This window comes from Mytilus californianus, unplaced genomic scaffold, assembly GCF_021869535.1.
Source record: "Mytilus californianus isolate M0D057914Y unplaced genomic scaffold, xbMytCali1.0.p SCAF_7, whole genome shotgun sequence".
NCBI classification, from domain to species: domain Eukaryota; kingdom Metazoa; phylum Mollusca; class Bivalvia; order Mytilida; family Mytilidae; genus Mytilus; species Mytilus californianus.
This window is the reverse complement of record NW_026262723.1, coordinates 92,438,139-92,462,434: the sequence shown is the minus strand read 5'-3', so window position 1 is coordinate 92,462,434 and position 24,296 is coordinate 92,438,139. Positions and strand designations below refer to the sequence as shown.

Genomic DNA, 24,296 nt, shown 5'->3' with positions numbered 1-24,296 from the left:
TTTACTTTTTATATTGGAATGCTGACTAAAATTTCACCAACTGTTGCATCGACAAATGGGTTATAAAACTTCATCAATGATACCAGGCTTTTGGGACGTAAGACACGCGTTTCTCCCCATGGAATCGTCAACATTAGCTGTATTATTCCACACTTTTCGGAATGTTTGGTCATTAATGCTTTTCAACTTCGTTCTTTATTTAGCATATTATAATCTTTTTGATTCTAGAGTCACTGACAAGTCTTTTGTAGACGAAACGAGCGTCTGGCGTCCGAAATTATAATCTTAGTATCTTTGAATATATTTTTTTGTGCAAATAAGACTGATCCTGTCCTCATACACTGTTAGTGAAAGATGTCTCGCGATTCATGCGATTTCCTCTGGTTCTTGTTTGTACCTTGATTTTTATCTTCTTTTTCGATTTATGGGATTTGAACATCATTAAACTACTATAGCCTAATTTATTAGTACGACAAAAATTCTTGTATGATGCATAGACTTATTCGAAGTCGTCGATAATACATGATACATTTTATCTTAATAAAATCAGAAATTATGTTGGTAGATAAATTTGTAGAACCGTTTTTTTTTAATGTCAATTTGTAGTCAAGTCAAGTTCTTGCCTTTTTCTTGCGCAATCAACATTTGGACATAGTATATTTGAGAAATATAATAAAATATTCAATATTATTTATTTGCAATTGTATACATGTCTTAGATGCATGGGAAATTTCATAACAGTTTTATTACAAGTTTTCAATCTTAAAATCCCACTTGCATCCAAACCTTGAACACAGAAATGTTTACTAAATTTCGTTCTCACAACTTTTAATTGTACTGCAATATTTTAAATAATGCTTTATTCTTTTCGTATTTTTAGAAAATCAAGTAAAATCTAAAATAAATTTTGATTTAGATAGACTGATGAAAAAAGAACAGATCTGTAGGAAAATACGTCCCCAGTCATTAGACAGACTTAATTATGTATAATACGTACGTAATTTGAAAAATCTGAGACAGATTGTGTCGTTCCGTTCTATCAACAAGAACGCTATTCGTGACTGATAGAAAAATAAAGGCAACAGTTGTATAGGTTGCAGTCTTGTAATTGGCTGTTCCTTAGGGTTACATGCAAAACAGCTGATTTTTTAAATTATTTTACAATAAAATGCTACATAGACATTTTTTTCATGTACATATCATGTATGTAGTAATGTGAAATTGTGATTTAATGGAAAACAAAGTGGGTCATGCCACGAAGATTAAAAAGATATGAAACCCTGATGTCAAAACTACTTTTTTCTACTTTCTGTTTGCGGTTTTACTAGACCGCACCACTTCCAGTAAACATGGTATCCTTCCACTTTCCTGGTTTGATATCCCCAAAACGATGCAATATTTTTTAATCTAAATAGATGTTTCAATTCAGCATTAACTTTTAATCAAACAGAAAAAAATTGAGTCCAGAAAAAAATTCAGAAAAAAATGGACTTTTTTATTTCACTCTATGTTTTGACATGCACCGGAAACTGGAGTTGTAATACAAGACTGGTACCTATACCGCTGTTCAAAAGTCATAAATCGATTAAGAGAAAACAAATCCGGGTTACAAACTAAAACCGAGGGAAACACATCAACTATAAGAGGAAAACAACGGAACAACAAAAACACTGAAAAAACACATGAACTGCAACAAAAACAAACGCCAACATACATAGAAACGGACTATTTGATAACAACTGCCATATTCCTGATTTGGTACAGGACATTTTAAGAAACAATGGTGGATTGAACCTGGTTTTATGGCTAGCCAAACCTCCCGCTTATATGGCAACGTTAAAAAATATCGCTAAAATGCACAGAGAAATGCTTAAATAAATAATATAATAGTACATTACAACATGTAAACCGCAGAATAACATCTCCCATTAACGACAGCACAGGACACCACAAACTGCGCGTCACATGAATGGATCAACGCCACAAAAAGTGACGTATTTTTGTGGAGTATATATAATCTTGACATTCATACAATTATATGGAACGAGATCCAAAAATTCACAATTAATACTGGTCCAAATGATTATAATGATTATGACGGTCTTGAAAGGCTATTTTAAAGAGGGACGAAAGATACCAGAGGGACAGTCAAACTCATAGATCGAAAAACAAACTGACAACGCCATGGCCAAAAGTAAAAAGACAAACAGACAAATAATAGTACAGATGACACAACATAGAAAACTAAAGACTAAGCAACACGAACTCCACCAAAAACTGGGGGTGATCTCAGGTGCTCCGGAAGGGTAAGCAGATCCTGCTCCACATGTGGCACCCGTCGTGTTGCTAATGTTATTACAAATCCGGTAAATAGTCTAATTCGGTAGGTCACATTCGTGAAAAGGGAAGGGTATTGTAGTTACGAAATAAGGAACATATCCGATATCATCTGTGAAACGGTTATTCCATAACGGTCAACCAACTGGTGATGGCGTCCGTAAAATTTACGTAGGGATGATTTCAACTTCACCATTTGGAACTCTTAGTTTTTAAATTAATGATGTGACGACGTCATAATTATTCTAAATAGAAACCCTTGGATAGTGAGTGAAAAGCTAATTCAATTGGTATGAAGGAATGTATATTGTAAATGTTGAGCATTTAAAATCACCATGCGTATTGGTATAATGTAGTATTCAATTGTTACTTTTATATCAATTTGTATGTCCAGTTACCAGCAGATGATCACTTATTTAAACAATTAGATAAAGACGACATATAGATTCGAAAGCAGGATTACAATGTACTCGATTCAACAGGAAGCAAGGTGAGGTAGCTACATTCTTTTACTAAAATACTCGTCAGATTTGGTTCAATACAACAGAAAACAAAAATCAGGTTCAACACTACTAACACTTTTCATGCAACGTCATTGGAATACTGTCATTGTTAATCAGGTAATCAATATTGAATAATTGGTTTCAATAAGTACCACGATGATCATTTTAAAATTTTAAAAAGAGACAGAAAAGATACCCCCCCCCCCCCCCCCCCCCCCAAAAAAAAAAAATAAAAAGATACCAGGCATATAAACAGAAACGGTCTTTTTGATCTGAACAGCTCTTAAAAGACTGGTCAGAAAATTTGCTTTCGGTCAATTATGTTCTGATCAATCTATTTTCAGATTTTAAGTAGCTTTTATTTACCTGTATGAAATAATAACATGCTGGAATGTCTGAAAAGTTTCTGAATAAAACTGGATGGACTGGAGGTTAAGGTCTGAACAGTACTGGATTTATAACATATGATTTTTTCAAATGATGTAAAGATCAGAGTGACCGTTTAAAACTAAAACTCATTTACTAGTGGAGGCAAATACATTGATATTTCTTTTTTATCGCTTTAGATTGAGTATAATGTTGAAAACTTTTAAATGATTGTCTGCTTCTACAGAAAGAATGTAGACGATTGCTCTGAAGTGACATCATGAATATATACAGATTTTCTTGATTTGCTACACTCCTATTTTCTTCTTTTCGCCTTTTTTGTTTTATACTTGCTCCTATGTTATCACCTACATTTACACAAACATATTAGATTTATTTTAAAGAAAGATACTTATACATATCGAATCGTTCGTTTATTTTCAATTATAACCTTAAAATATTCGATAGTTAGATTACATCCAGTTGAGTCAGACTGGTTCTAGACAAGAGACTGAATACAAAGGTTCATTAAATCATTAAAATTGTAAATGTTGTAATAAGGAAAACATTTCAAAATCCATTGTAAAAGTCATTGCAAAGTCGAAACTATTTCATTTCTCAGGCATGGCAATGTCACTTACAAGTGTATTTCGCGAAGACCACAGGAAGTAACACTGGATTCGAAGGCTAGATTATTATCGCATTTTCACAAATATAAAATGTGTAGTTAATTAAACAAAGGTGTAATTAGTGCTATTTTATATTTAACTGTTAACAAAACGTAGCATTTTTGGAAATACAAAGGATTTTCTACTCCAGAAGTAGATAACTTATCTGTATTTAGCAAAAGCTTTCGGAATTTGAGGTCCTCAATGCTCTTGAACTTCGTACTTTATTTGGCCTTTTTAACTTATTTAAGTCGAGCGTCACTGGTGAATCTTTTGTAGACGAAACGCGTGTCTGGCGTTAACATGTTTAATCCTGGTATCTATGATGAGTTTATTGTCACGATTCAGTATGGAACATTTACCGTCCTGATATTTTGACTGACTGCAATTAACCGAAATCTACAGATTCGAATCGTTGAAGATAGATTAATCAGTCGGAATTTCCATCAAAAGAAAACTGATTTTGCAAAGACGATTAGAAAAAGAACTGGAAATTAATGATATGATTTGCATAAAAGGATTACTACAACTAATGGATAATCTACTCTAAGCATGATATAAACATGTCGTGATATGGTAGATAACAGATTTCCTTTTGTACTCGCAAATCACATTAGAATTTTATGGCAGTAAAGGTTTTACGTAAGTGGAGATAGTACGTAGCTTTAGATGATACGTACATTGTTTTTTCTTCTTCTGAGACAATCAATATAAAGAAATATTTTCAATGTAATAAAGATGTTCCTATATTTTAGCCTTGTTGACATATGTTATTGGGATGCGGCAATCAATATCTGTTTTAGCTTTGAGAAAATTGTAAATAAAAGACCATTTTATAATGGTACAATTATGAACTAGATCTTTCATTTTATCTTTAATTAAAATCTGATAAAATGGCCCATTAATGAACAATGGTGTATTTTTTTCATTTATTTACAATGAATACTATAGTATGAGCTACTTTAGTAACACAATACAAGTACTGTTTGTTTTGGAGACCGCGTGTCTACAGCGTAAAAGGAAGCTATTAAACCAAGAGTTTAAAGCGGTGAATTTGAAATTCCCCCTATCGAAAATTTACGGACGCCATCACGAGTTGGTTGAACATTATGAACGTTTATTCAGTGAGCAATTCTTTAAACCGACATGGTTCGAAGAACAATTCAGGGTATATATATTTTGGTTTGCTAACGATAGGGAAAGTTCAGACTCTATCTCAATCTGATCTTAGCAACAAATCACTTTACTGCAACCTTGATTTAATGATTCAAACCAGAAAAACAGCCATTGGTATTTCTTTGTTATACAAGATCCTAAGTATTTCTCCTTTTCATCTCCCATTTAAAGTGCTGTTTCTCCTATATTAAACATTTGTATAATATGTCTTTTTTTCAATTTGAAAAGGAAGCTCTTTGTATTCTTAATATTTCGTTCATATTGGGATTTGTGTATTTTTTGTCTATAATATTAATCCTTTCCGTGTACCAATTATTTAGACATTACACTCATTATATCATATCAGGTTCAGGTACCTTTAATACTTAAATAGTAGTCACCACAAATCACGAATCGAAATTAATAAAATCAAAGAAATCAAGAATGAAAATCTTCAAAAAAAAAAACGAAATTGTGAGGGATTACATTTTAACTATTGCTGTTTTATGAAATGGGAATACTTTTATTTGTTTCAAAAATAATAATGCTGTTGCAGTCTTCAACCTTTTCAAAGAAAATAAGAATATATATTTTTTTATTTATGCAAATATCAGAGAGCTAACAAAATGTCTTTTTTTGATAATTAAAAGCTTCAACTGATATTTAAATGTCTCCTAGCATGTTGTCACGTGTGATTTGTATTGTTTCCATGCCGATCGATTCCACCTTATTTACATGTTATAACATCCATTGATCTTGTTCCCTGCTTCAGATTGTTGATACCAGCAATAAGGTTAATTTGTTATTATAACAGTCGTATGAACAGCGGTGGAAGAAAAAAGTAACAAATTGAAAGTTAAAAGAATACAAGGCGTAGAATATTTTTGGAGAAGCTAATATATGTTTGCAAGTTTCAGTTGGACCAGTAGATGAAATGTAAGTATATATGTTTGTATATGTTTGTAAATCTTTATTGTTTGTTTTTTTATTTTCTTATTTATTTGACAATTCTTTGTCGTAAACATTTTATTGTATAAATGTTTTATTGATCAACGAAATTTCTTTTTTGTAATGGTCATATATGATGTTGTTATCAACAGATATAGTAAGCACGGGGGAAATTAGAATGTTTGAAAAAGAATCAACTTGATTGTCTTTTACTATCTCATTGCATTTCTTTTGAATAAAAATGTTTATCTTTTTTTCTGAAAGAGCAATTCAGTATATATCAATGACGTGTACTCATATCGTTAATATGTTGAAATGCTTTGAATTAACAACTGACAACTCTCAATGTCGATTTCATAAAGTTGTTAAAACATAGTAGAATTTAAGTATTAAAGAGTGAATATTAAACATAAAGAGTTTCCCCACAACCATTTTTGTTAAAAGTATTCATAAAAATCATTTTCTAGTATATTGTTCAGACATAACTATTATTGAACACAAATTATAAAAAATGTTTTACATCTTTTTGGATTAATAGAAACTGAAACCAAAGTGACTTCTATTGAAAGATCCTTCATAGGTATATTTAGAAAGTATTTTGATTTTAGTATTGGAATATTTTTCCATTGATTTTTGACGTAAATACTCAAAGTGTCAAAATCTGTCAATGTGCCGAATAAGATAAAATTGAGAATGGAAATCGGGAATGTGTCAAAGAGACAACAACCCGACCATAGAGCAGACAACAGCCGAAGGCCACCAATGGGTCTTCAATGCAGCGAGAAACTCCCGCACCCGGAGGCGTCCTTCAGCTGGCCTCTAAACAAATATGTATACTAGTTCAGTGATAATGGACGTCATACTTAACTCCAAATTATACACAAGAAACTAAAATTAAAAATGATACAAGACTAACAAAGGCCAGAGGCTCCTGACTTGGGACAGGCGCAAAAATGCGGCGGGGTTAAACATGTTTTATGAGATCTCAACCCCCCCCCCCCCCCCTAATACCTCTAGCCAATGTAGAAAAAACAAAGAGTATACGAACGCTGTCACATTATTTCAGTCTTTTTGTTTCAGTAGCTATATAGTTGTCCATAAGTTCTATTGTTAAAATTTTCTTAATAACTTAATTAAAAGGAGCTCATGCATTGAGGGTAACAGCGACTGATTTGGTGTTATATTCATAATTGGAAACAACATATATGAATAAATATAAAATTAAGGAGATATGATGGTATGATTGCCAATGAGAGAACTATCAAGCAGAGTTCAAATGAAGTGGGTATAAGTAAGTATAAACCACTGTATAGTCGGCTATAAAAGATCCCGACATGAAAAATGTGAAACAATTGAAACGAGAAAACTAACGGCCTTATTTATAACACAGCAATTTTTTAGTCTTTCATTTGTATTTCATTGAATGCAACTTCTAAGGAAAGTTGAGTGGCTGTAGTGTTCATAATCTGTACTTCCCTCTATATCGGTGGGATTGTAATATATAATCACTATAAAAACATAATGGGCAACTTTTTTATTTATTGCCTAAAAATTTGAAGAAAAAAATGTCAGAATTCGTATAACATTTAGAAAAATATAGAATATAATTCAGCTACAACCTATGAAAGTGGATTTTTAATTATTTATTTTGAAAGATTTGTCTATTATTTTAAGGTCTCTTTTGGTAATATAGCTCCTATAGTTTCCACGTATTTGTACACCACTGCCTTTCTAATGTTTAGATTTAAGCATTCCTGGTGAAGATAAATCCTGAAAAGCTCTTCGAACGCACGACATTGGTAAAGTGTAATTTTCATTATATGGAACTCAAACTGACTGTAATCGACGTTATTTGAGGCTCTTTAATAACATTACGTGAACATGTCGACATATCAAAAGTAATCAATTTTAATAAAGTGGTAACATGGTCAATATAAAACTAGTGTCAGGATTTGAAACAAAGGTTTTGCTCTGACAAATAGAAACTAAACAGACGACAATTATTTAAACTTATTACTCAGTATTATTTGCTTACAATTAGGGGAGACGGATTAAACGTCACAATAAGTTGTCACTTCAGTACCATATTAATCTATAATGCAGTTATACTGGTTTTTCCAACAGAGTATTGCTTCACCTTCAGTATTGATTTTCTATATTTATAATTAATAAGTGCTGTTACATTTCATAGGATAATATGATAGCTGAACTTTTATATACCAATATATGTATAATATAAACTGGTGTTTCCATTGATGTCTCAATCGGTCTCATTTTTTCTAATTGTTGAAGGCCGTGCAGTTGCCTATAATTTCTTACATCCACTTCATTTGAACTTGGGTGGATAGTTATCTCATTGGCAATCATACCACATCTCCTTATTTTTATATCAACAGATTTAGTTTGAATCCCGGTGAAGGAAAGATAAATTGCATGTTCAAAAAATACTGTACTTACATTTTAACGCTAGATTCAAGAGTAATATATATATAGATTTTTTCATAATATAATCACAATGTCATTGAAGAATACATGAACCATTAGTTATACATATAGAGATAACTCTGTTATAAAATTTCAACGGAAAGATAAATCCAGGTTTCACTCTCTATCTAGTAACAAGCTATCTACGATTATAAAGTTCGCCTTTTCCTCCAAAAGAATTGTTAACCATGCAGTTTATAGAGTTCGTAAATTAAAAAAACAGACAATCTATATATAAACTCCTTGTTTCTTTGAACAAATTCATTCCTAAGGGTTTAAATTGAACTTTGAGCGAAGATCTCTAAATATTGTCTTAAACGGTACTAACATTGATTTTTTTTAATTTTTAATAATTTGATACATAACTGAACCATTCATTGACATCCAGGTATTAACATTTCCAGCCCTACATCATTTTGATACTCATATTACAGAATAACAACATGTCATACTTTTCCCCTGACAGCTAATTGCCTATTTTCACTAAATCCGTCGGAGGTGTACTGTTTAAAATTTTAGTCTCGAAGAACATGGTTGATTCATAACCGTATAGTCATTATAAAAGGCCCGATATGACAAAATGCGAAACAATTCAAATGAAAAAATTAATGTCCTCATGTATGACCAAAAAAAAGAGAATAATGAATATAACAGACAGCAACCAACGACAACCACTGATTTACAGGAATCTGACTTGGGACAGGTATATAAAGTCGGCTTTGAACTGGTGTTAAAAAGTCAGTACTCTTAGATCAGTACTGTGTGTCTTTTGTCTTTTTAAAATTTGTTCTTGTTAGTACAGAAATGACGAGTCAAGCCCTTTCCAATTCGCTTTTACGGTTTGTTCATATGTCGTGTTGTCACACCACTATCTCAGGTTAGGAGAGAGTTGAACGCTTATATACCTATTCAACTATGCCATATTTTTCATGACAATGAGACTAATCATTCGATTTATACTTGCATGAGCAACGCGACTGGAGCACATATGAAGCAGGAACTGCTTACCGTTCAGGAGAACCCTGTCCCCCTCAACCGGGTTTTGAGTGGGTTTGTTTTGCTCAATATTTTCTATGTAGTGTATTGTGAAATTTTTGTCGTTTTTCGTTTCGTGCGTTTTAATCTTTCCTACGAATTATTAGTTTTGAATGTCCCCTTGGTATCCTCCGCCTATTTTTATTTGCATGTCCCAAGGTAAAACTTGTTATGTCACTTGGTGGTTGTTATTTGCTCTCTGCCATAATTTAATTGTTCATTGTTAAAGTATTATTCAGGTTGTTTTCACTTTGTATTTGTTTACAATTTGTCACATCGGAGTCTTTTACAGCTTAATGTACGGGATGGGTTTTGCCCATTGTTGAAGGTCGTACAGTGATCTGCAAATTTTCACATTTCGTCCCTTGGTCTTTATTAATAGTTGTCTCATTGGCAATCATATCTGGTTGATAAACCAAAATGGTCATCGAAGTTGATGGAATTTAATTTCAGTGAGAAAAGACCAAAATAGAGTCACTAAGTATCTTACAAATAAACTTAATGGTTTATATTAATGCAACTTAATGAATCATAACACATAGGTAAGACTGGAATAATTTTCGTGAGGGATAGTATTTCTCTCTGGAATGTTTTGTTTATATTTATATGATTATAGATCGCTTAATATCTGAAAAAAAATTAATCGTAAAACTAAATTGAAATTGTTGACACAAAAACATAAATAGGAGTGACCTGATTTTTTTTTTGGAGGAGCCTGATCTACAGCAATTACAGCATGATATATGTGAATAGCTCATGTAGCATCTTTAAACTGAAATTCAACCTACAAAATTATGAAGTTATCAAACTTTCTTAAAATAAGTAGGTGAAAACGTGCACGCGGACGATGACGTAAAATAGAAAGTGCTCAAATAGTCCATCTTAGATTGAAATTGAAATGTGAAGTCACATTCTACCAATTGTCAATGTCAAGAATGGCCACACTCCAACCAACTTAAACTCATTGTATCGTTTGAGGTATTGACAAATGTACCTTCGATAGGATTTTTTATTTAAAAAATTAAATTAATGAGGATTAAGAATTTCTTTTGACTATCAATTCTATCATTAGAAGGAAAATAGGACTTCTGTAAATGACCTTATAACAGTTTTAGGGAATGTTTTGTTCAAAAAAAGAAAAAGTGATTTCTCATTCTTTCCCAATGTCATTCGATGGAGATATTGTGGCATCACTGCCACCATGTTTGCGACCCGATCGACACCAATATAAATCGGAGCTAAGAGTTTCTGAATCATCGTTCATGAGAAAAATTAGGAACGATATACACTTTTAATTTCAGAGGAAAAGAAAAGAAAAAAAGACCAGTCATGATCAAGAATTATTCCAGGCAACAATGTTTTTTTTATTTAATCTAACTGAAGAAATTTCATAGATTTTCTGCTTAGTCTGCTTTAGTAAGCCTGGTAGCATGGCGGGTGATTCATGCATATCAGGAGACGCTTATTTATCTGTCGACGTACCCGGTCTTACTTCTTGTGGAGTTCATCCGATTCCCTCTATTTTTGTCTGTTACCTTGATTGGTTTCCTAAATCGATTTCTGAGATTAGAACATCAGTAACCCCAATTATAACAAGATACGAATTATTTGTAAAGGTCCTCGATATATTATTCGGTCAAGTTTAATTTTTCAAAGCAGCAATTTTTTACAAGATATAATGAAAATTTGATAGAATTAAGTACAATAAACAATGTATTTATATTTTTGACTTTAAATAAATCTACAATGAAGAAAATCCGGGTTTAGAATTAAAATGTGATGCCATCATTTAACATTCTGCAATTAGGGAGCATCTGAAAAACAGATGACAGAGATAGAAAAACAGTATTTTAGTAACTCCTTGACCCATATGTATTAGATTTTTTTTCCATCCATCACTAAAATGATAAAACTTTATTTGCCAAATTTATGTGATTCGATACACGCGTGCAAATTTAAATTGTGTATATAATGCATATTTTGTATATAATCATACAACATAATCCCCTAGAAATTGCTTTGAACATTTAAAAAATGAAAACGACACGTTATTAATTTCATGCGTCTGAAGCGCTTTTACCTTCATCAAGAACGCTCAAAGCCTAATATTTGAAATTTGGATGCATAGGAACCGAAACAGTTGAAGATCTATATGACCAAAAGGTACCTAAAAAAGCCAAATTCATATAAGGTCAATTTAAAACCTTGCAAATTTGATGCATTTCTGAAAAAAATACGATAAGATTACAAAATATTAAAATATTTGTACATTAAAATTTTTTTATTTTTTTTTTAATTTCAGTCTAGATTCTTTTGATTATTTAACATAATCGACCTTATCTGCTCGATTTAATATTTAAATATAAGATAAGTTTCGTGTTCATTTGCACCAGCAACTGAATTATAAAAGTGCCAGTCTTTGTCAAATACTACTAGTAATCGATTTTATTGCATTTTTGTCCCGAATCACTTTGAATAAGCTTCATACATACACGAGTTTGGCAGAATTACTATGATACATACAGTCATTAGAGATATAGATAAAGGTTAAGTTAACTACATCACGAATGCTCAAAGCCAAAAATTTAAAGCTAATGATGTGTAATAAGTACTTGAAAACGTAACGAGTTATATGACCAAAAAGTATCTAAACAGCTATATACTGTTTTCAGAGAAGGCACTCTCCTTTTCAAATGTCCATTGATCAGACAGACCTGTAAGATTTACATTCATCAATCAATGATCAAAAAGTATTTTGCTGTGAAAAGTTGCAATTTAATGATTATAGTATGCAGAAAGTTAATTTACATATTTTGACTTTATTCGTAGTGATACCCCACTATGAACCTTCTATTAAATGTGTTATGTAATATCTAGTTGTTAACACGCCCTCCATCATTCTTTGTCTGATAGTCTGCGATCCGAACATCTTGCCCATCAATATATGTCAAAATTTTTCAGGGAACATTATTTCACATTATTGCTACGAAGGCTGATCTTTTATATTGTAATTTATCTATTTCTACATAAAGACACCCATTAGTCATTTTGTTATAAGAAAATATTGTAATAAAGGAACGCTAATAGATTATCTCTCAGTGGAATTCTTTTCATATTTATTTTAGAATTTTAAAAATATATGGATCGTGAAAAGAATGGGTTGATTATAGATATTACAGAGAGTTTTCGCTTGAGATTTGACTAACATTTCGCCAAAGCTTCTCTTTAAGAACTTCTTAAGCATGAAAGTATAGTTGAATGATTTACTAATTAATGAATTAATAGTTAAAAACTTAAAGGTCAATACTCGGTAAAATGCTCAGGGATGTACTTTTACAGACATGACGAGTAAATGTTGACAAAAGGATAGATAGATGGTCATTACACATGATAGATAATAAGACATGAGTAGAAATATTTAAAAAAAAAAAAGAAGTAAAATCACAAAAATACCGAACTCCGAGGAAAATTCAATCGGAAAGTCCCTAATCACATGGCAAAATCAAATGACAAAACACATCAAACGAATGGACAACAACTGTCATATTCCTGACTTGGTACAGGCATTTTCAAATGTAGAAAATGGTGGATTGAACCTGGTTTTATAGCGCTAAACCTCTCACTTGTACGACAGTCTCATCAAATTTCGTTATATTTACAACGATGCGTGAACAAAACAGACATTATAAATAAAAAAGTCAAAATATGGGCACAGCAGTCATCACTGTGTTACAATATCAAAACAAACAATTATTTACAAAAAAACACAAAAGCATCTATCAAATTAAAAACCACATTCATTGCTTCGCGTGTCTGACGTCAGAAAATGTAAACGTCACATAATAAGAAATTTTGTCATTCAATGTTTAAAATATACATCCACTGTTAGTATTTCTATCGGGTTAGTAGTTTGTTCAAAAACTCTAACAAAGTCATTCATTAAAACAGAACAATAATTTGTTGAAAACAACTGAATAATATCATACAAGAATTTATCAATTAAGATTTTTAAGGTCAATCTGTGGCTACTTATATGTTTTGATTCAACCAGCATTTAAAACTTAACCCTCACCCAATCCGATCCGCCGTTTATTGCCATCATAAAGCACTAAAAACCAAGATAGTTATCACACTCAGATACTCCATACTTAGTGAAAGCCCAAAATTGTCCGGAGTTTTACTAGTTTCCCGGTCCTAAAACCTCAATTACAGCACAAATGATGACAAAAAAGTTTGAACAAAGACATTTAAAGGAAAACATGGCTAAGGGTTAACTTTTGTTATTGTAGGTCAAAATTTAGAAACAAATATAGTTTTAAACAACGAGATGTGGTACATAAACATCAATAAAATAGTGTTATGAAAAAAAGACAACGGTTAATAACCGATAAAAAGGGAAGGGTAACGATATAATCAATTCTTAAACTTATTTCCATACAGTTAAATGTAAGATAGTTTTTTTGGTATATACAATTACATTGAAATTGCAAATGGCTCATTTTACAGATTTTATAACATTTTGAAAACAACTGCCGCATGTCAAACTTGAATAAAAAACCAAAACAAATAATACGTTTATCTCTTTTATTTCCTGAAATGATTTTTTTAATATACATATTCGTATAGAATGCAAAAAAAAATCGACGAAAAACGTTCTTAGAATTGGATAATCATTAAACTCCAAAACCAATCCTTGAAATGTCCTAAAAAGTTATATGATGTTGCAACATAAACTACAGATTGGTTGCTAGAAATTATCATATAGGATCCAAGACTGCGATTCAAGTCCAACGACGACTGGTTACGCTTTTTCGACGTTTTGTGATTTTTTTTTTTCATCAAGAATCGTAACTTTGACTGTTGTTGACAAACAATCGAAGTCGATGACACTATTATTTTATTAGATTTTGATAAAACAGTTTGTTTTAAGATTGTTTACCTTAAAGATTTCAATTCAATGATTCTTTTTTAGAACATTCATTTACAGTTTAAGCTGTATACAAAATCTAACAAAAATCTGACATAGCTCATTTACAGTTCTGTGATCTTCACTTTTAATCGATATCATTAAAATTTATAAAAACTTTATAATTAGTTTACAAAAATATTTTAAAGGACAAATAAATACAGCAACCATAAGCACAAAATGAAATTACACATAAACCAGAAGCAAAAACGAAACACAAAGCAGAAAAAGCAAATTACACATTAACAAAAAACACAAACGACACAAAACCAAAAATTCAATTCTGATCCCAGAATGAAGTCCGATTTGTTTAGGAATTATTGGGTGTACTAATGTTTAAATTTCAATCGGAATTTGGAAACATTAAGAGTTTCAAACTGATCTTGGGCCACCTGAAGTAAATACTAAAATTATAAGCTTGGTATCTGTGATATATATGTATGTATTATTATTTACTATCATTTCATCTCGCAGAGATCTATTAATTATTTACAATTTATATTCTATAAATCCGTGTCTACATTATAAATAAAGAATTGTTAAAGTTACTTATAAACGTTTCTCTAATTCTTTGACAATTTATACCTTTCTGCACTCATTGTATAAAAAAATTTAATCAACGTGTGGTTGCCGGTGATCTCAGAAGATGATTGGATGAATTTAAGGGTCATAACCTTTATCAGCTCAAAATATGCTAACAGGTGTTAATGAAATTGACAACTTTGTGAAATGTGGAAGGCACTCGAAGGGAGTTTTGGTTTAACAAAAAATGAAAATGTATTTTTTAATCATTAGAGAAACAGATTCTTATATAGTTACTCGTGAATTATCGGATTTATCCAATCTCGATAGTTAAATTATAAATTTTAAAGTCCTCGCCAAGGCTCAGACTTTAAAATTGATAATTTAACTATCTCGATTGGATAAATCCGATAATCCACTGGTATCAATGTAAGAATCTATATTTCCAAATACAAACCGACAAATAAAGACAAATAATGATACACTAGTATAAACCGATAATCGTGCAATTTCTATGAAATATTGAGTCATTACAATAAAAGGCCACATCTTTCCCATAGGACGATTCCAATTTATGAGATAGTTTTATAATGCCAAAAGTAGATTAGTAGATTTAATGATGTTGTAACGTCAGTTTCTTTTGTTTGATTCAATGTAAAAAGATAAGCAGATATTGCCCCATAAAGCATAAATAGATATCAGAATCAGATGGCAAGAACTATTTGTATTCTATATTTACAGAATAGCTTTTAAGAAAGATAATTGTGAGCACGGATATTCCCATACACCTCAAACGAAGATTATAAATGAATGAAAAAACAATCTTATAACCTTCATAAGACGTACTTATTTTCAATTTTCATTTTCAATTTGCTTTCTTAAAGGCATACGATCAATAAGTAGCATGGGAAGATATTTACGCATCCAAATAAAATGCGTAGTTTTCGCATCATTACTATTGATAAGCATACAAAATTCGCGGAAAAATGACTAATGTCATCAAATCGGTTACGTGTATCTGAAAGTATTTGTAACGGAAAACAAACTTGTATATCTAAACACTCAAGATATAATGCAGGGGCATACAATTCAAGGCAAATGAAGACAGTTTACTTTTCTATCATCAATTAATTGGTATATGACAGTAATTCGTATAATGCTTTGATGAACGATGTCTTACACTGAGGAAAATAGTTGGACATGGTAGCTGCATGATGATGTTGTTTTAAGAATACATTGCGACGTAGATAAGCGCCAGAAAAAGGAAATGCAGACTCCAGCATTTTAAAACAGCGTTTTTTTTTATATTCCTAGCTGAAGTAAATGGAGAATATCTCCATGACTCGAGAACTGTAAAAGTAACGCCACCCAAATTCGAACTTGAACTGTGTTTTTTGGTAATAAATTCACACAAATGTTATCCAACTCGGCTTGTTTTTCTAATGACTCACTAAAAGGCCTATAGATTAAGGAACACTTTACAAAAAAACGGGGGAAAATATCTCTTCCCGTTTGAAAGTTATTTTTCGAAAAAGTATTGAAAAATGAGATATTGTGTTTTTACATAAAACAAGCAAACAAACTGAAATATTTAAGAAAAGTAAGTTATAAAGTTATATTTTTGAAATTTTGATAGTGAAATAGACTTTTTGTTAAAATTCTAAGGAGAAATCAACGAGATATCTGTTTCTGTATTTTATGCCCTTAAAAAGCTGTTACAATTGATACAGAATCTGCTGTTTTCAGCAGGATTGAATACGGTACAAATCTTAAAACCTATATACCACCGTATGCAATATAAAAGACATATTGACAAGGCTGTGAGTTCATCCGAAATAAATAGACGTATGTGGTCAAAAGTAGTGGTGCAGAAATCTTGACAACTATTGAGACGCATGGAACGGAATAGAAGACAGTAACTTTTAATGTCACAATTGGTATGCCAAAAGTCTTACGCATATGATGTAATAGAAGTTTTAGGAACTGTATGTGACCACAACTGTTACAGCAGAAATCTTGAGAACTCAAAAGATATGGGATGGAAAAGAAGTCTTTATAAGCATTAATCCACAAGTGGTTAGACAGAAATCATAACAACTATGTAGACGTATGGATAGAATATAAGTCTTTATTACTATATGTGGCCACAAATAGTAGGGCAGAAATCCTGACAACTATGCAGACGTATGGGATGGTATATAAATTTTTGTAAGTGTATTTGGCAACAAGAAGCAAACGTTAGAAAGAAAATTAAACTTGACTGCTGTAGTATACGTAATATCAATTGTCGATACCGCTGATGGTGGACTCTTAGTCCCTGCGGGTATCATGACCTGATTAGTCGGTGTCTCGGTACTGACATGATTCATAACAACTACTTATACATTTCCCATTGTTAAATTAAGAAATTATTAAGAAACTAAGTTTCCAACTCCCTCAGGCAAAGTTGACCATAGATTAATTTAGCTATTGTGTTTAGGTCCCGTTTGGTGATATAGCTTCTTACGTTTCTACATATTTGTATTTCCCTTGCTTTCAATTGTTTAGGTTTGAGCGTTCCTGATGAATCGCTTCGGACTCACGAAATCTATAAAGTCTTACTTTCTTCTTTTTTTTATAGTGTATGATCGGTGATCCAATAGGTACCTATTGTGCATCCCTACTGACCAATTTGTTTTTGTACTCATATGTAGCAGAATTCGTGCTAAACCGCCTTAAAGGTTAATAGAAAAAGCTACTTCCCTAGTTCTTTATTTTCACTTTCAGGTGTACTGACGATGGTAATTCGCTAAAAAACGCACATTTCGGTGAACTTGACTTTAAGGATATTGCTCAAACTTGAAGATTTGCTTCATATCTGGATTCTCTTTGTCGGTTATGCATGCATCCGTTTTCGTTCTGTTTGTAGTTTATGTGATTTCCTCCGTTTTAGTTTCTTTTATTTTGATTTTTGCGTTCTAAATGGATTTACGAGATCTAAATATCGGTAATCTACTGTTGCTTCAAATTTATTAATTTGACCAATTTATTCTTTATCAAAGTTCATGTGCTTGACAAATCCTTGTTAATGTTTTGATAAAAAAAATCCTTTTTTACCAATTCGTTTGGTCACGATGATTGATTAAGTAAAATATATCTTAATGGTGGGGTTCGTGTTGCTTAGTCTTTAGTTTTCTATGTTGTGTTTTGTGAAATGTTGTTTGTCATTTCATCGTTTTTGTGTTTTTGCCATGATATTGTCATTTTGTTTTCGACTTGTGAGTTTGAATATCCATTTGGTATCTTTCGACTCTCTTTTAATGATTATAAGAATGCATATTGGATACAATTAAAAACTATTTGCGGTCACATATAAAGCAGAAATGTTGATAATTGTGTGCAAGAAATGGGATGGAATTAAAAAAATCCCTACCATTGTTATAGTTGAGTGGCAAAGAGTTAAAATCATGGTTAAAAAGTATAACAAAAAAACGAAATCATGATAAAAAAGTATAAAAAAAAACAAACTCAAAGGCAAATTCAAAAAGGGGAAGTCCATAAAAACTCACGTAATCAAACGCCATCAATCAACGGAACAAATGATAAACGTAAGTTATCACATAAACAAAATGAAATATACAGTTGAAAATACGTTTTTTTTTAAATATAAGATAAAAACCAAATGGTAGTATTTTGCATACGTACAAGACGTGAATCTAAACATATTTTTTTTGTATGTGAACATAACAGTTGAATGGTATATAGTACAAGTGATAGCATTATCAATAAGTGTTAACAGTGCAAATTAAAGACAGAATTAACGCTTCCTCAATCTGTTCTATCTTAAGTCTAATAATAATAGAATAATTCCTTCTGTTTCTAATCTCTCATCAAGACTAAATTGGCAGTTTGTCTAATCATTTGGACCGTCTTTTCTGTCCAAATTATGATCATGTCAAGAGATAGAAACTGATTGGTCGGTGATAATGCAAATAGATTAATGTTCCGTGAATCTTAACATTCTAAAAAAAATGGCTTTACAAGTCAGGCTACGTAGGTGTTATCATCTGCTAGACTGTATTACTATACCTCTTATGAATACTTAAGTTATATACAGGAATCATAGAAAAAATGTAGTTTTAAACGAAACTACCATTTCATTGGTCAGACTGTTACAAATTTGGGTCGAAGTAAATATTAGCCAAGGCGAGATAATGAAAAAGGCGACAGTAGTTTACAAATGTTCAAATCTTGTAAATCTATTGAGAAGAGACAAATCAAGGTAAGAAACAAAAACCGAGGGAATACGGAATAACAATTTTCGTGGTACACATATAGAATATCTGAAATAATTTGTTAAAGAACAATAATAGTTGAAAGAAGAAGAAAAACCAAATGGTTGTAATTTTGTCATACAAGACGTGTACCTAAACAAAGAAATTTAGCTGAACAAAAGTGTGGAAAATCAAATATATAAAATATTTGAAGAGATTAACCAATATTGGCTTAACAGAACAGTCAAACCCGACGAAGTTCAATTTTGCCTTAAAGAGTTGGAATCTACGTTTTAGCACAATCACATAATTCTATGAACTGAAAATTTACAAACAACATGTATCATTTAAGTAATACCAATGTCAAGGTAGTGGCCTCTCAACATATGGTATACATATGGTCAGTAGCGGTACCAACCCAGTGGGATTAAAACACAGACATATCAATCTTAAAAACGTATCCACCTCAATAGAAGGACAACTGAAATATGAAAAAATAATATTAATTCAGGAGTTGTGTCAAAGTTTAAACGTTTAGCAGCAAGCTATTATCATTTAAAATATTCGCTTAGGTTATAACAGATTTTCTAGAAACATCATAGAGCTGTTTAATTTATTTACAAGGTGTACATGTCTGTCTGGGAGGTTTCATCTGACATTGAACTCATTTTCATTGTTCACTGGTCAAAATTTAGTTCCCTTTGTTACTAGTAGGTCCTTTAGTTCATGCGATTCCCTCAGGTATTTTTTTGTTACCTTGATTTGTCTCTTCATAATCGAATTTCGAGATTTGAACATCAGTAATATACTGTCCCCTAAATTAATGTCTGTTTCACAGATACTATAAGCAATAGGTTAACTTCATTTGGTGTATGGAATAATTGTAAGGCAATTGTAATTGCAAGGGTAATTGATAATGTTAGTTTCATGTAATACTTGCTGTATAATGTTTTTTTCTAAGTCAAATATCGTACAAGAGAAAAAACTTGGTCATTCAAAACAAATAGTAAATTGAAAAGGGAGACATAGTATCGTTTTGTAAAGTTCTTTTTACATCCACGCATGGTAATTATTGTTTTTAAATTACTTTCTTTTTAAATTCCTAATTGCTAAAATGAAATTTCACAAATATGCAAATTTAACATGCAGTCGATTTCTGTAACTTACTTTTGCGTTATTGTTTACAAATGGTGTATTGACAAACAAGGAAAAAAATGTTCATCACTCAGATAAATGATTTTTATTCATTAGCAGTGTCGGTCACATAGAAATAATTTGATTGCAAACTGATATTCATGTAAATTAGAATGACAATACATTCTTGTATTTCTAAAATGTGCTGTAATCAATCCTTCCTAAACAGTTACTGTCGTGTTGACACGGATGTAATTCATTTATTGACCATATTTAAAGATGTGATAGATTTTATAATGAGGCAGCAACCAATTATGTATAATATGGCAAACGTCGCACAGCTTAAGGTATCTGCGCAATCTCCTTCATAACATCTGAAAAAGCAAATAAGAAGCATTGTCAGTTATACTTCTGGATTATAATTTTAAAATGACGCTTAACGAGTAGTTTCTGAGACAGCAATTTCCATTCAGCAAAAATGTTGCCGTACTTGAATATCAATCGTGAATGTAACCACCGTTAAGAAGACGTGAATATTGATTATAAAGTCGAGTTCATTTTTAGGATATTAAAACATTACGTTTTTTGTTCTTTCATTCTTTATTGGCTATTATGAGGTATAATTGAGAGGAGAAATTGTATTATCTGTGGTTTCCGGATTCGGTTGATAACAAGGCGTGTAGAAGGCCATTTAGGACCTAGCAAACATATGAAATCTAACTTCTTCATTACAAATTTTCAATTCATTATAAAGGATGAAATTTGTTATTACGAATTTTTCATTTAGGACCTAGCAAAAATATGAAATCTAACTTCTTCATTACAAATTTTTAATTAAATAAAGAGGATGACATTCGATATAACGAATGTTTTAATCTTCAACTAGGAATTAAATTGTTTATTACACGTATTCTTTCAGCGCGCTGTCGGATTCGTGAACATACAGATGTTTGTTACATTGACATAAGCATGTGCAGTAAATGTTGCACTTATCTTTCGAAAGATTTTTAAAATTTATTACTATATATCATATTTCCCTTTTTTTGTTACCAAAAAAACCTTTGATTTGAAAGGTCAATTTGAGATTACACTGCAAAAATAAATAAATTTATAGCTAAGCCATTAAACGAGATAAATTTCATAACCGATATGTTTTTGCAAAGATAACTTTCAAAAGGTCATATGTTTTTTTGTGACCTAATCGAATATTTTTTCATTGACAGAACACTAGTACATATCATAGTAGATGCATTTTTCCACGTGACACTTCATCGGTTATATTTATGTGAAACCTAATAACTGTATAACGTATTTCTCTAATTTTCCCAAAACATTTCCAAATAATCTTGACTGTTAGATAAGTTAAAAGTATTGGTAAAATTTTTAAGAATATCTCTCTACTCACCGTAAAGGTTTTTATGTATTGTTTTCAAAGGAAAACATATTATTTCACAAAGGATATCTTTAACGTGTAGAATGCGCGAAACTTTCCCTTCACGAGGCATCGGATTTAACGCCCGCACTCTGATTCTGACTAACCCCTTTGACAAGGTATTTCTGCTATACGTGAGAGGTCAAGGGATGACCATATTTCTATGCATTTAGTTGAATATGGAAAGAAACCGGAATTTCATGTTATCATCTTGATGTAAATAAAATTTCACGATACACTATCTTAACCAAGAACTTTATTTTGTCACAATTCGTCCATTATCCCTTAAGGTAAAATCAAATTTGAATTTTATGTCCCGACTACCATAAGAGGAAACATTATGTTTTCTGGGTTGTGCGTTCGTCCGTTAGTCCGTCCGTCCCGTATCATTATAAGTTTTTGGTTAAGGTAGTTTGTCGTGAAGTTTTATATTTGCATCAAAATGCTTATTACTACTAGTATATGACCTTAAAAATATATACGAAAAGTTATGGTTTTACCTCGATTTCAAGGTTCAGTGATCATAGAAATGTGATAGTGAAATTTTACACTCTCAGATTAATGACTTTGGTTAAAGTAGTTTTCCATGAAGTTGTTGTCACTACAACTTGAAACTTAGCTCATGTGTTGATTGTCACTTTAACGTTTAAAACTAAATGCCAAATTATGATTTGACCCAAATTTCATGGCTCACTGAACGAAGAGATGTATATGATAGTGATATATATGGACACATATTATCTTTTATACCTGGACTTGTGAGGTATTTAAGTTTTTATGGTATACTTGAGTCAATGTTTTTTCTGTTCATTTTCAATTTTTGATTGCATGTGAATCCGTTTGGTTTCACTAGTCATTTGTCTGTTTTATACCCGGACTTATAAGGTATTTGAAAATCGGAATACTGCATGTATATTGAGCACATGTTTTTGTGAAATTATGTTACTCTATCTTGGGAATTGTGTCTTTTTCTAATTGCCTCTTGCACCCTCAAAAATGTATTGTCGTCAAAAAAGAATAGCGTGGTTATAAATAAAAAGTTTCTTTCGCGTTGAGAATAAGACATACCCACAAACAACGTTCTCTTGAAATTTCATTGTAGAATTTTCCTAGAAAGTTTCGATTTACAAAACAAACAAAAAAATGTCCATCATAACCTGCTCTAAATATAAACAAATATATCATAAAATACAAACTTGCATCAGATGTTACAGATAGAAAGAGGAAAGTTACATGATTAGTTGAATTAGATAAACAAAAGATTTAATCCATCAGGTCATAATTAAAAAAATAAAATCAATGTTACTATTGTTATTGTTGACATTGTATAATAAATAGGCATCAATAAAAGAATGATATAGCCTCAACAGTTGGCGGATCTAAGATCGATATCAACATGTTCTCATGGGTCATACCGGGGACATTTATAAATAAAAAATACAGACTATAGGATCAGTTAATTATATGAGGTAAGAACACTTCTTGATAGTATTTCTTTTGAACAAACAAAGATTGTGATGTTTGAAATGTCTTAGACTACTTCTGTCATCCCTTTTAACAAATGCCAAGGTTGATACACGTTTGTAATTTATAAAAAAGATATATATATATATATATGAAGAAAACCAAATAAGTATTGGACAATCTATTATATGGTTGAAATGTTTGGTACTTTTTATTGAACACAATCTTTGTTGTGTAACATTATGTATTTAGTGGGGGGATTTTACTGACTATTTATTTATAACTTGCTTGGCAGGCTAAATAATTCGTTTAACATATTGTTGGGCAAGTGTTCAAGGTTGATTTATTGGTAACTGTTGTTTCACATAAAGAAAAATTGTTTCTTTATCCTGCAATCAAGGTATAGTTGTTAATTTCTGTGTCATTTGGTCACTTGTGGAGAGTTGTCTCATTGGCAATCATACCACATACTCTTATTTTTATATATACATACTCAAACGACGAAAAGACAAGCATAAGCCTGTAAAACACTACATAGAAAACTTAAGACTGAATAAAATGAAACCTTTAAAAACCGGGGTTAACCGTGTGATCCGGAAGGGTAAATTTATACAACAGTAGCTTACCTTTGTAAAAATCTCAAAAATCGTCGTTTGAGAAGACAAATCAAGGATACAAACAAAAAACATATTCGCACAATCCATATTAAAAGTGTACTGTACTTCAACTGTGCTATTTGAGCAGTCAATATGTATTGAAAAAAACAAAAATCATTAACTCCGAGCGTCCGAAGAGCTTTTCTGGATTTATCTTCCTCAGGAACGGTCAAATTCAAACATTTGAAAATCAAAGACGGAGACTAAAACACTTAAAGAGCTATATGACCACAAAAAGACCTAAAAATAGCAAAATTCATCTAAGGTCAACTTTGCCTCAGGGAGTTATAACTTTATTTTCTTAATACTTTCTCGATTTATCAACGGAGAATTTTCGAAAAGTTTGTTATAAATCGTAACGTTACTGATCACT

At 31.4% G+C, this 24,296-nt stretch overlaps 1 protein-coding gene across 1 annotated transcript in view; it reads left to right on the top strand.

Moving 5' to 3' along the window:
- Positions 1-5,769: 5,769 nt before the first annotated feature.
- The window catches only part of LOC127708746 (uncharacterized), a 46,844-nt gene continuing 28,317 nt past the window's right edge, over positions 5,770-24,296 (top strand). Inside the window, exon 1 of the mRNA XM_052213877.1 lies at positions 5,770-5,965. The gene's annotated coding sequence lies outside the window, so the exon portion shown is untranslated. The remainder of the gene's footprint in view (positions 5,966-24,296) is intronic.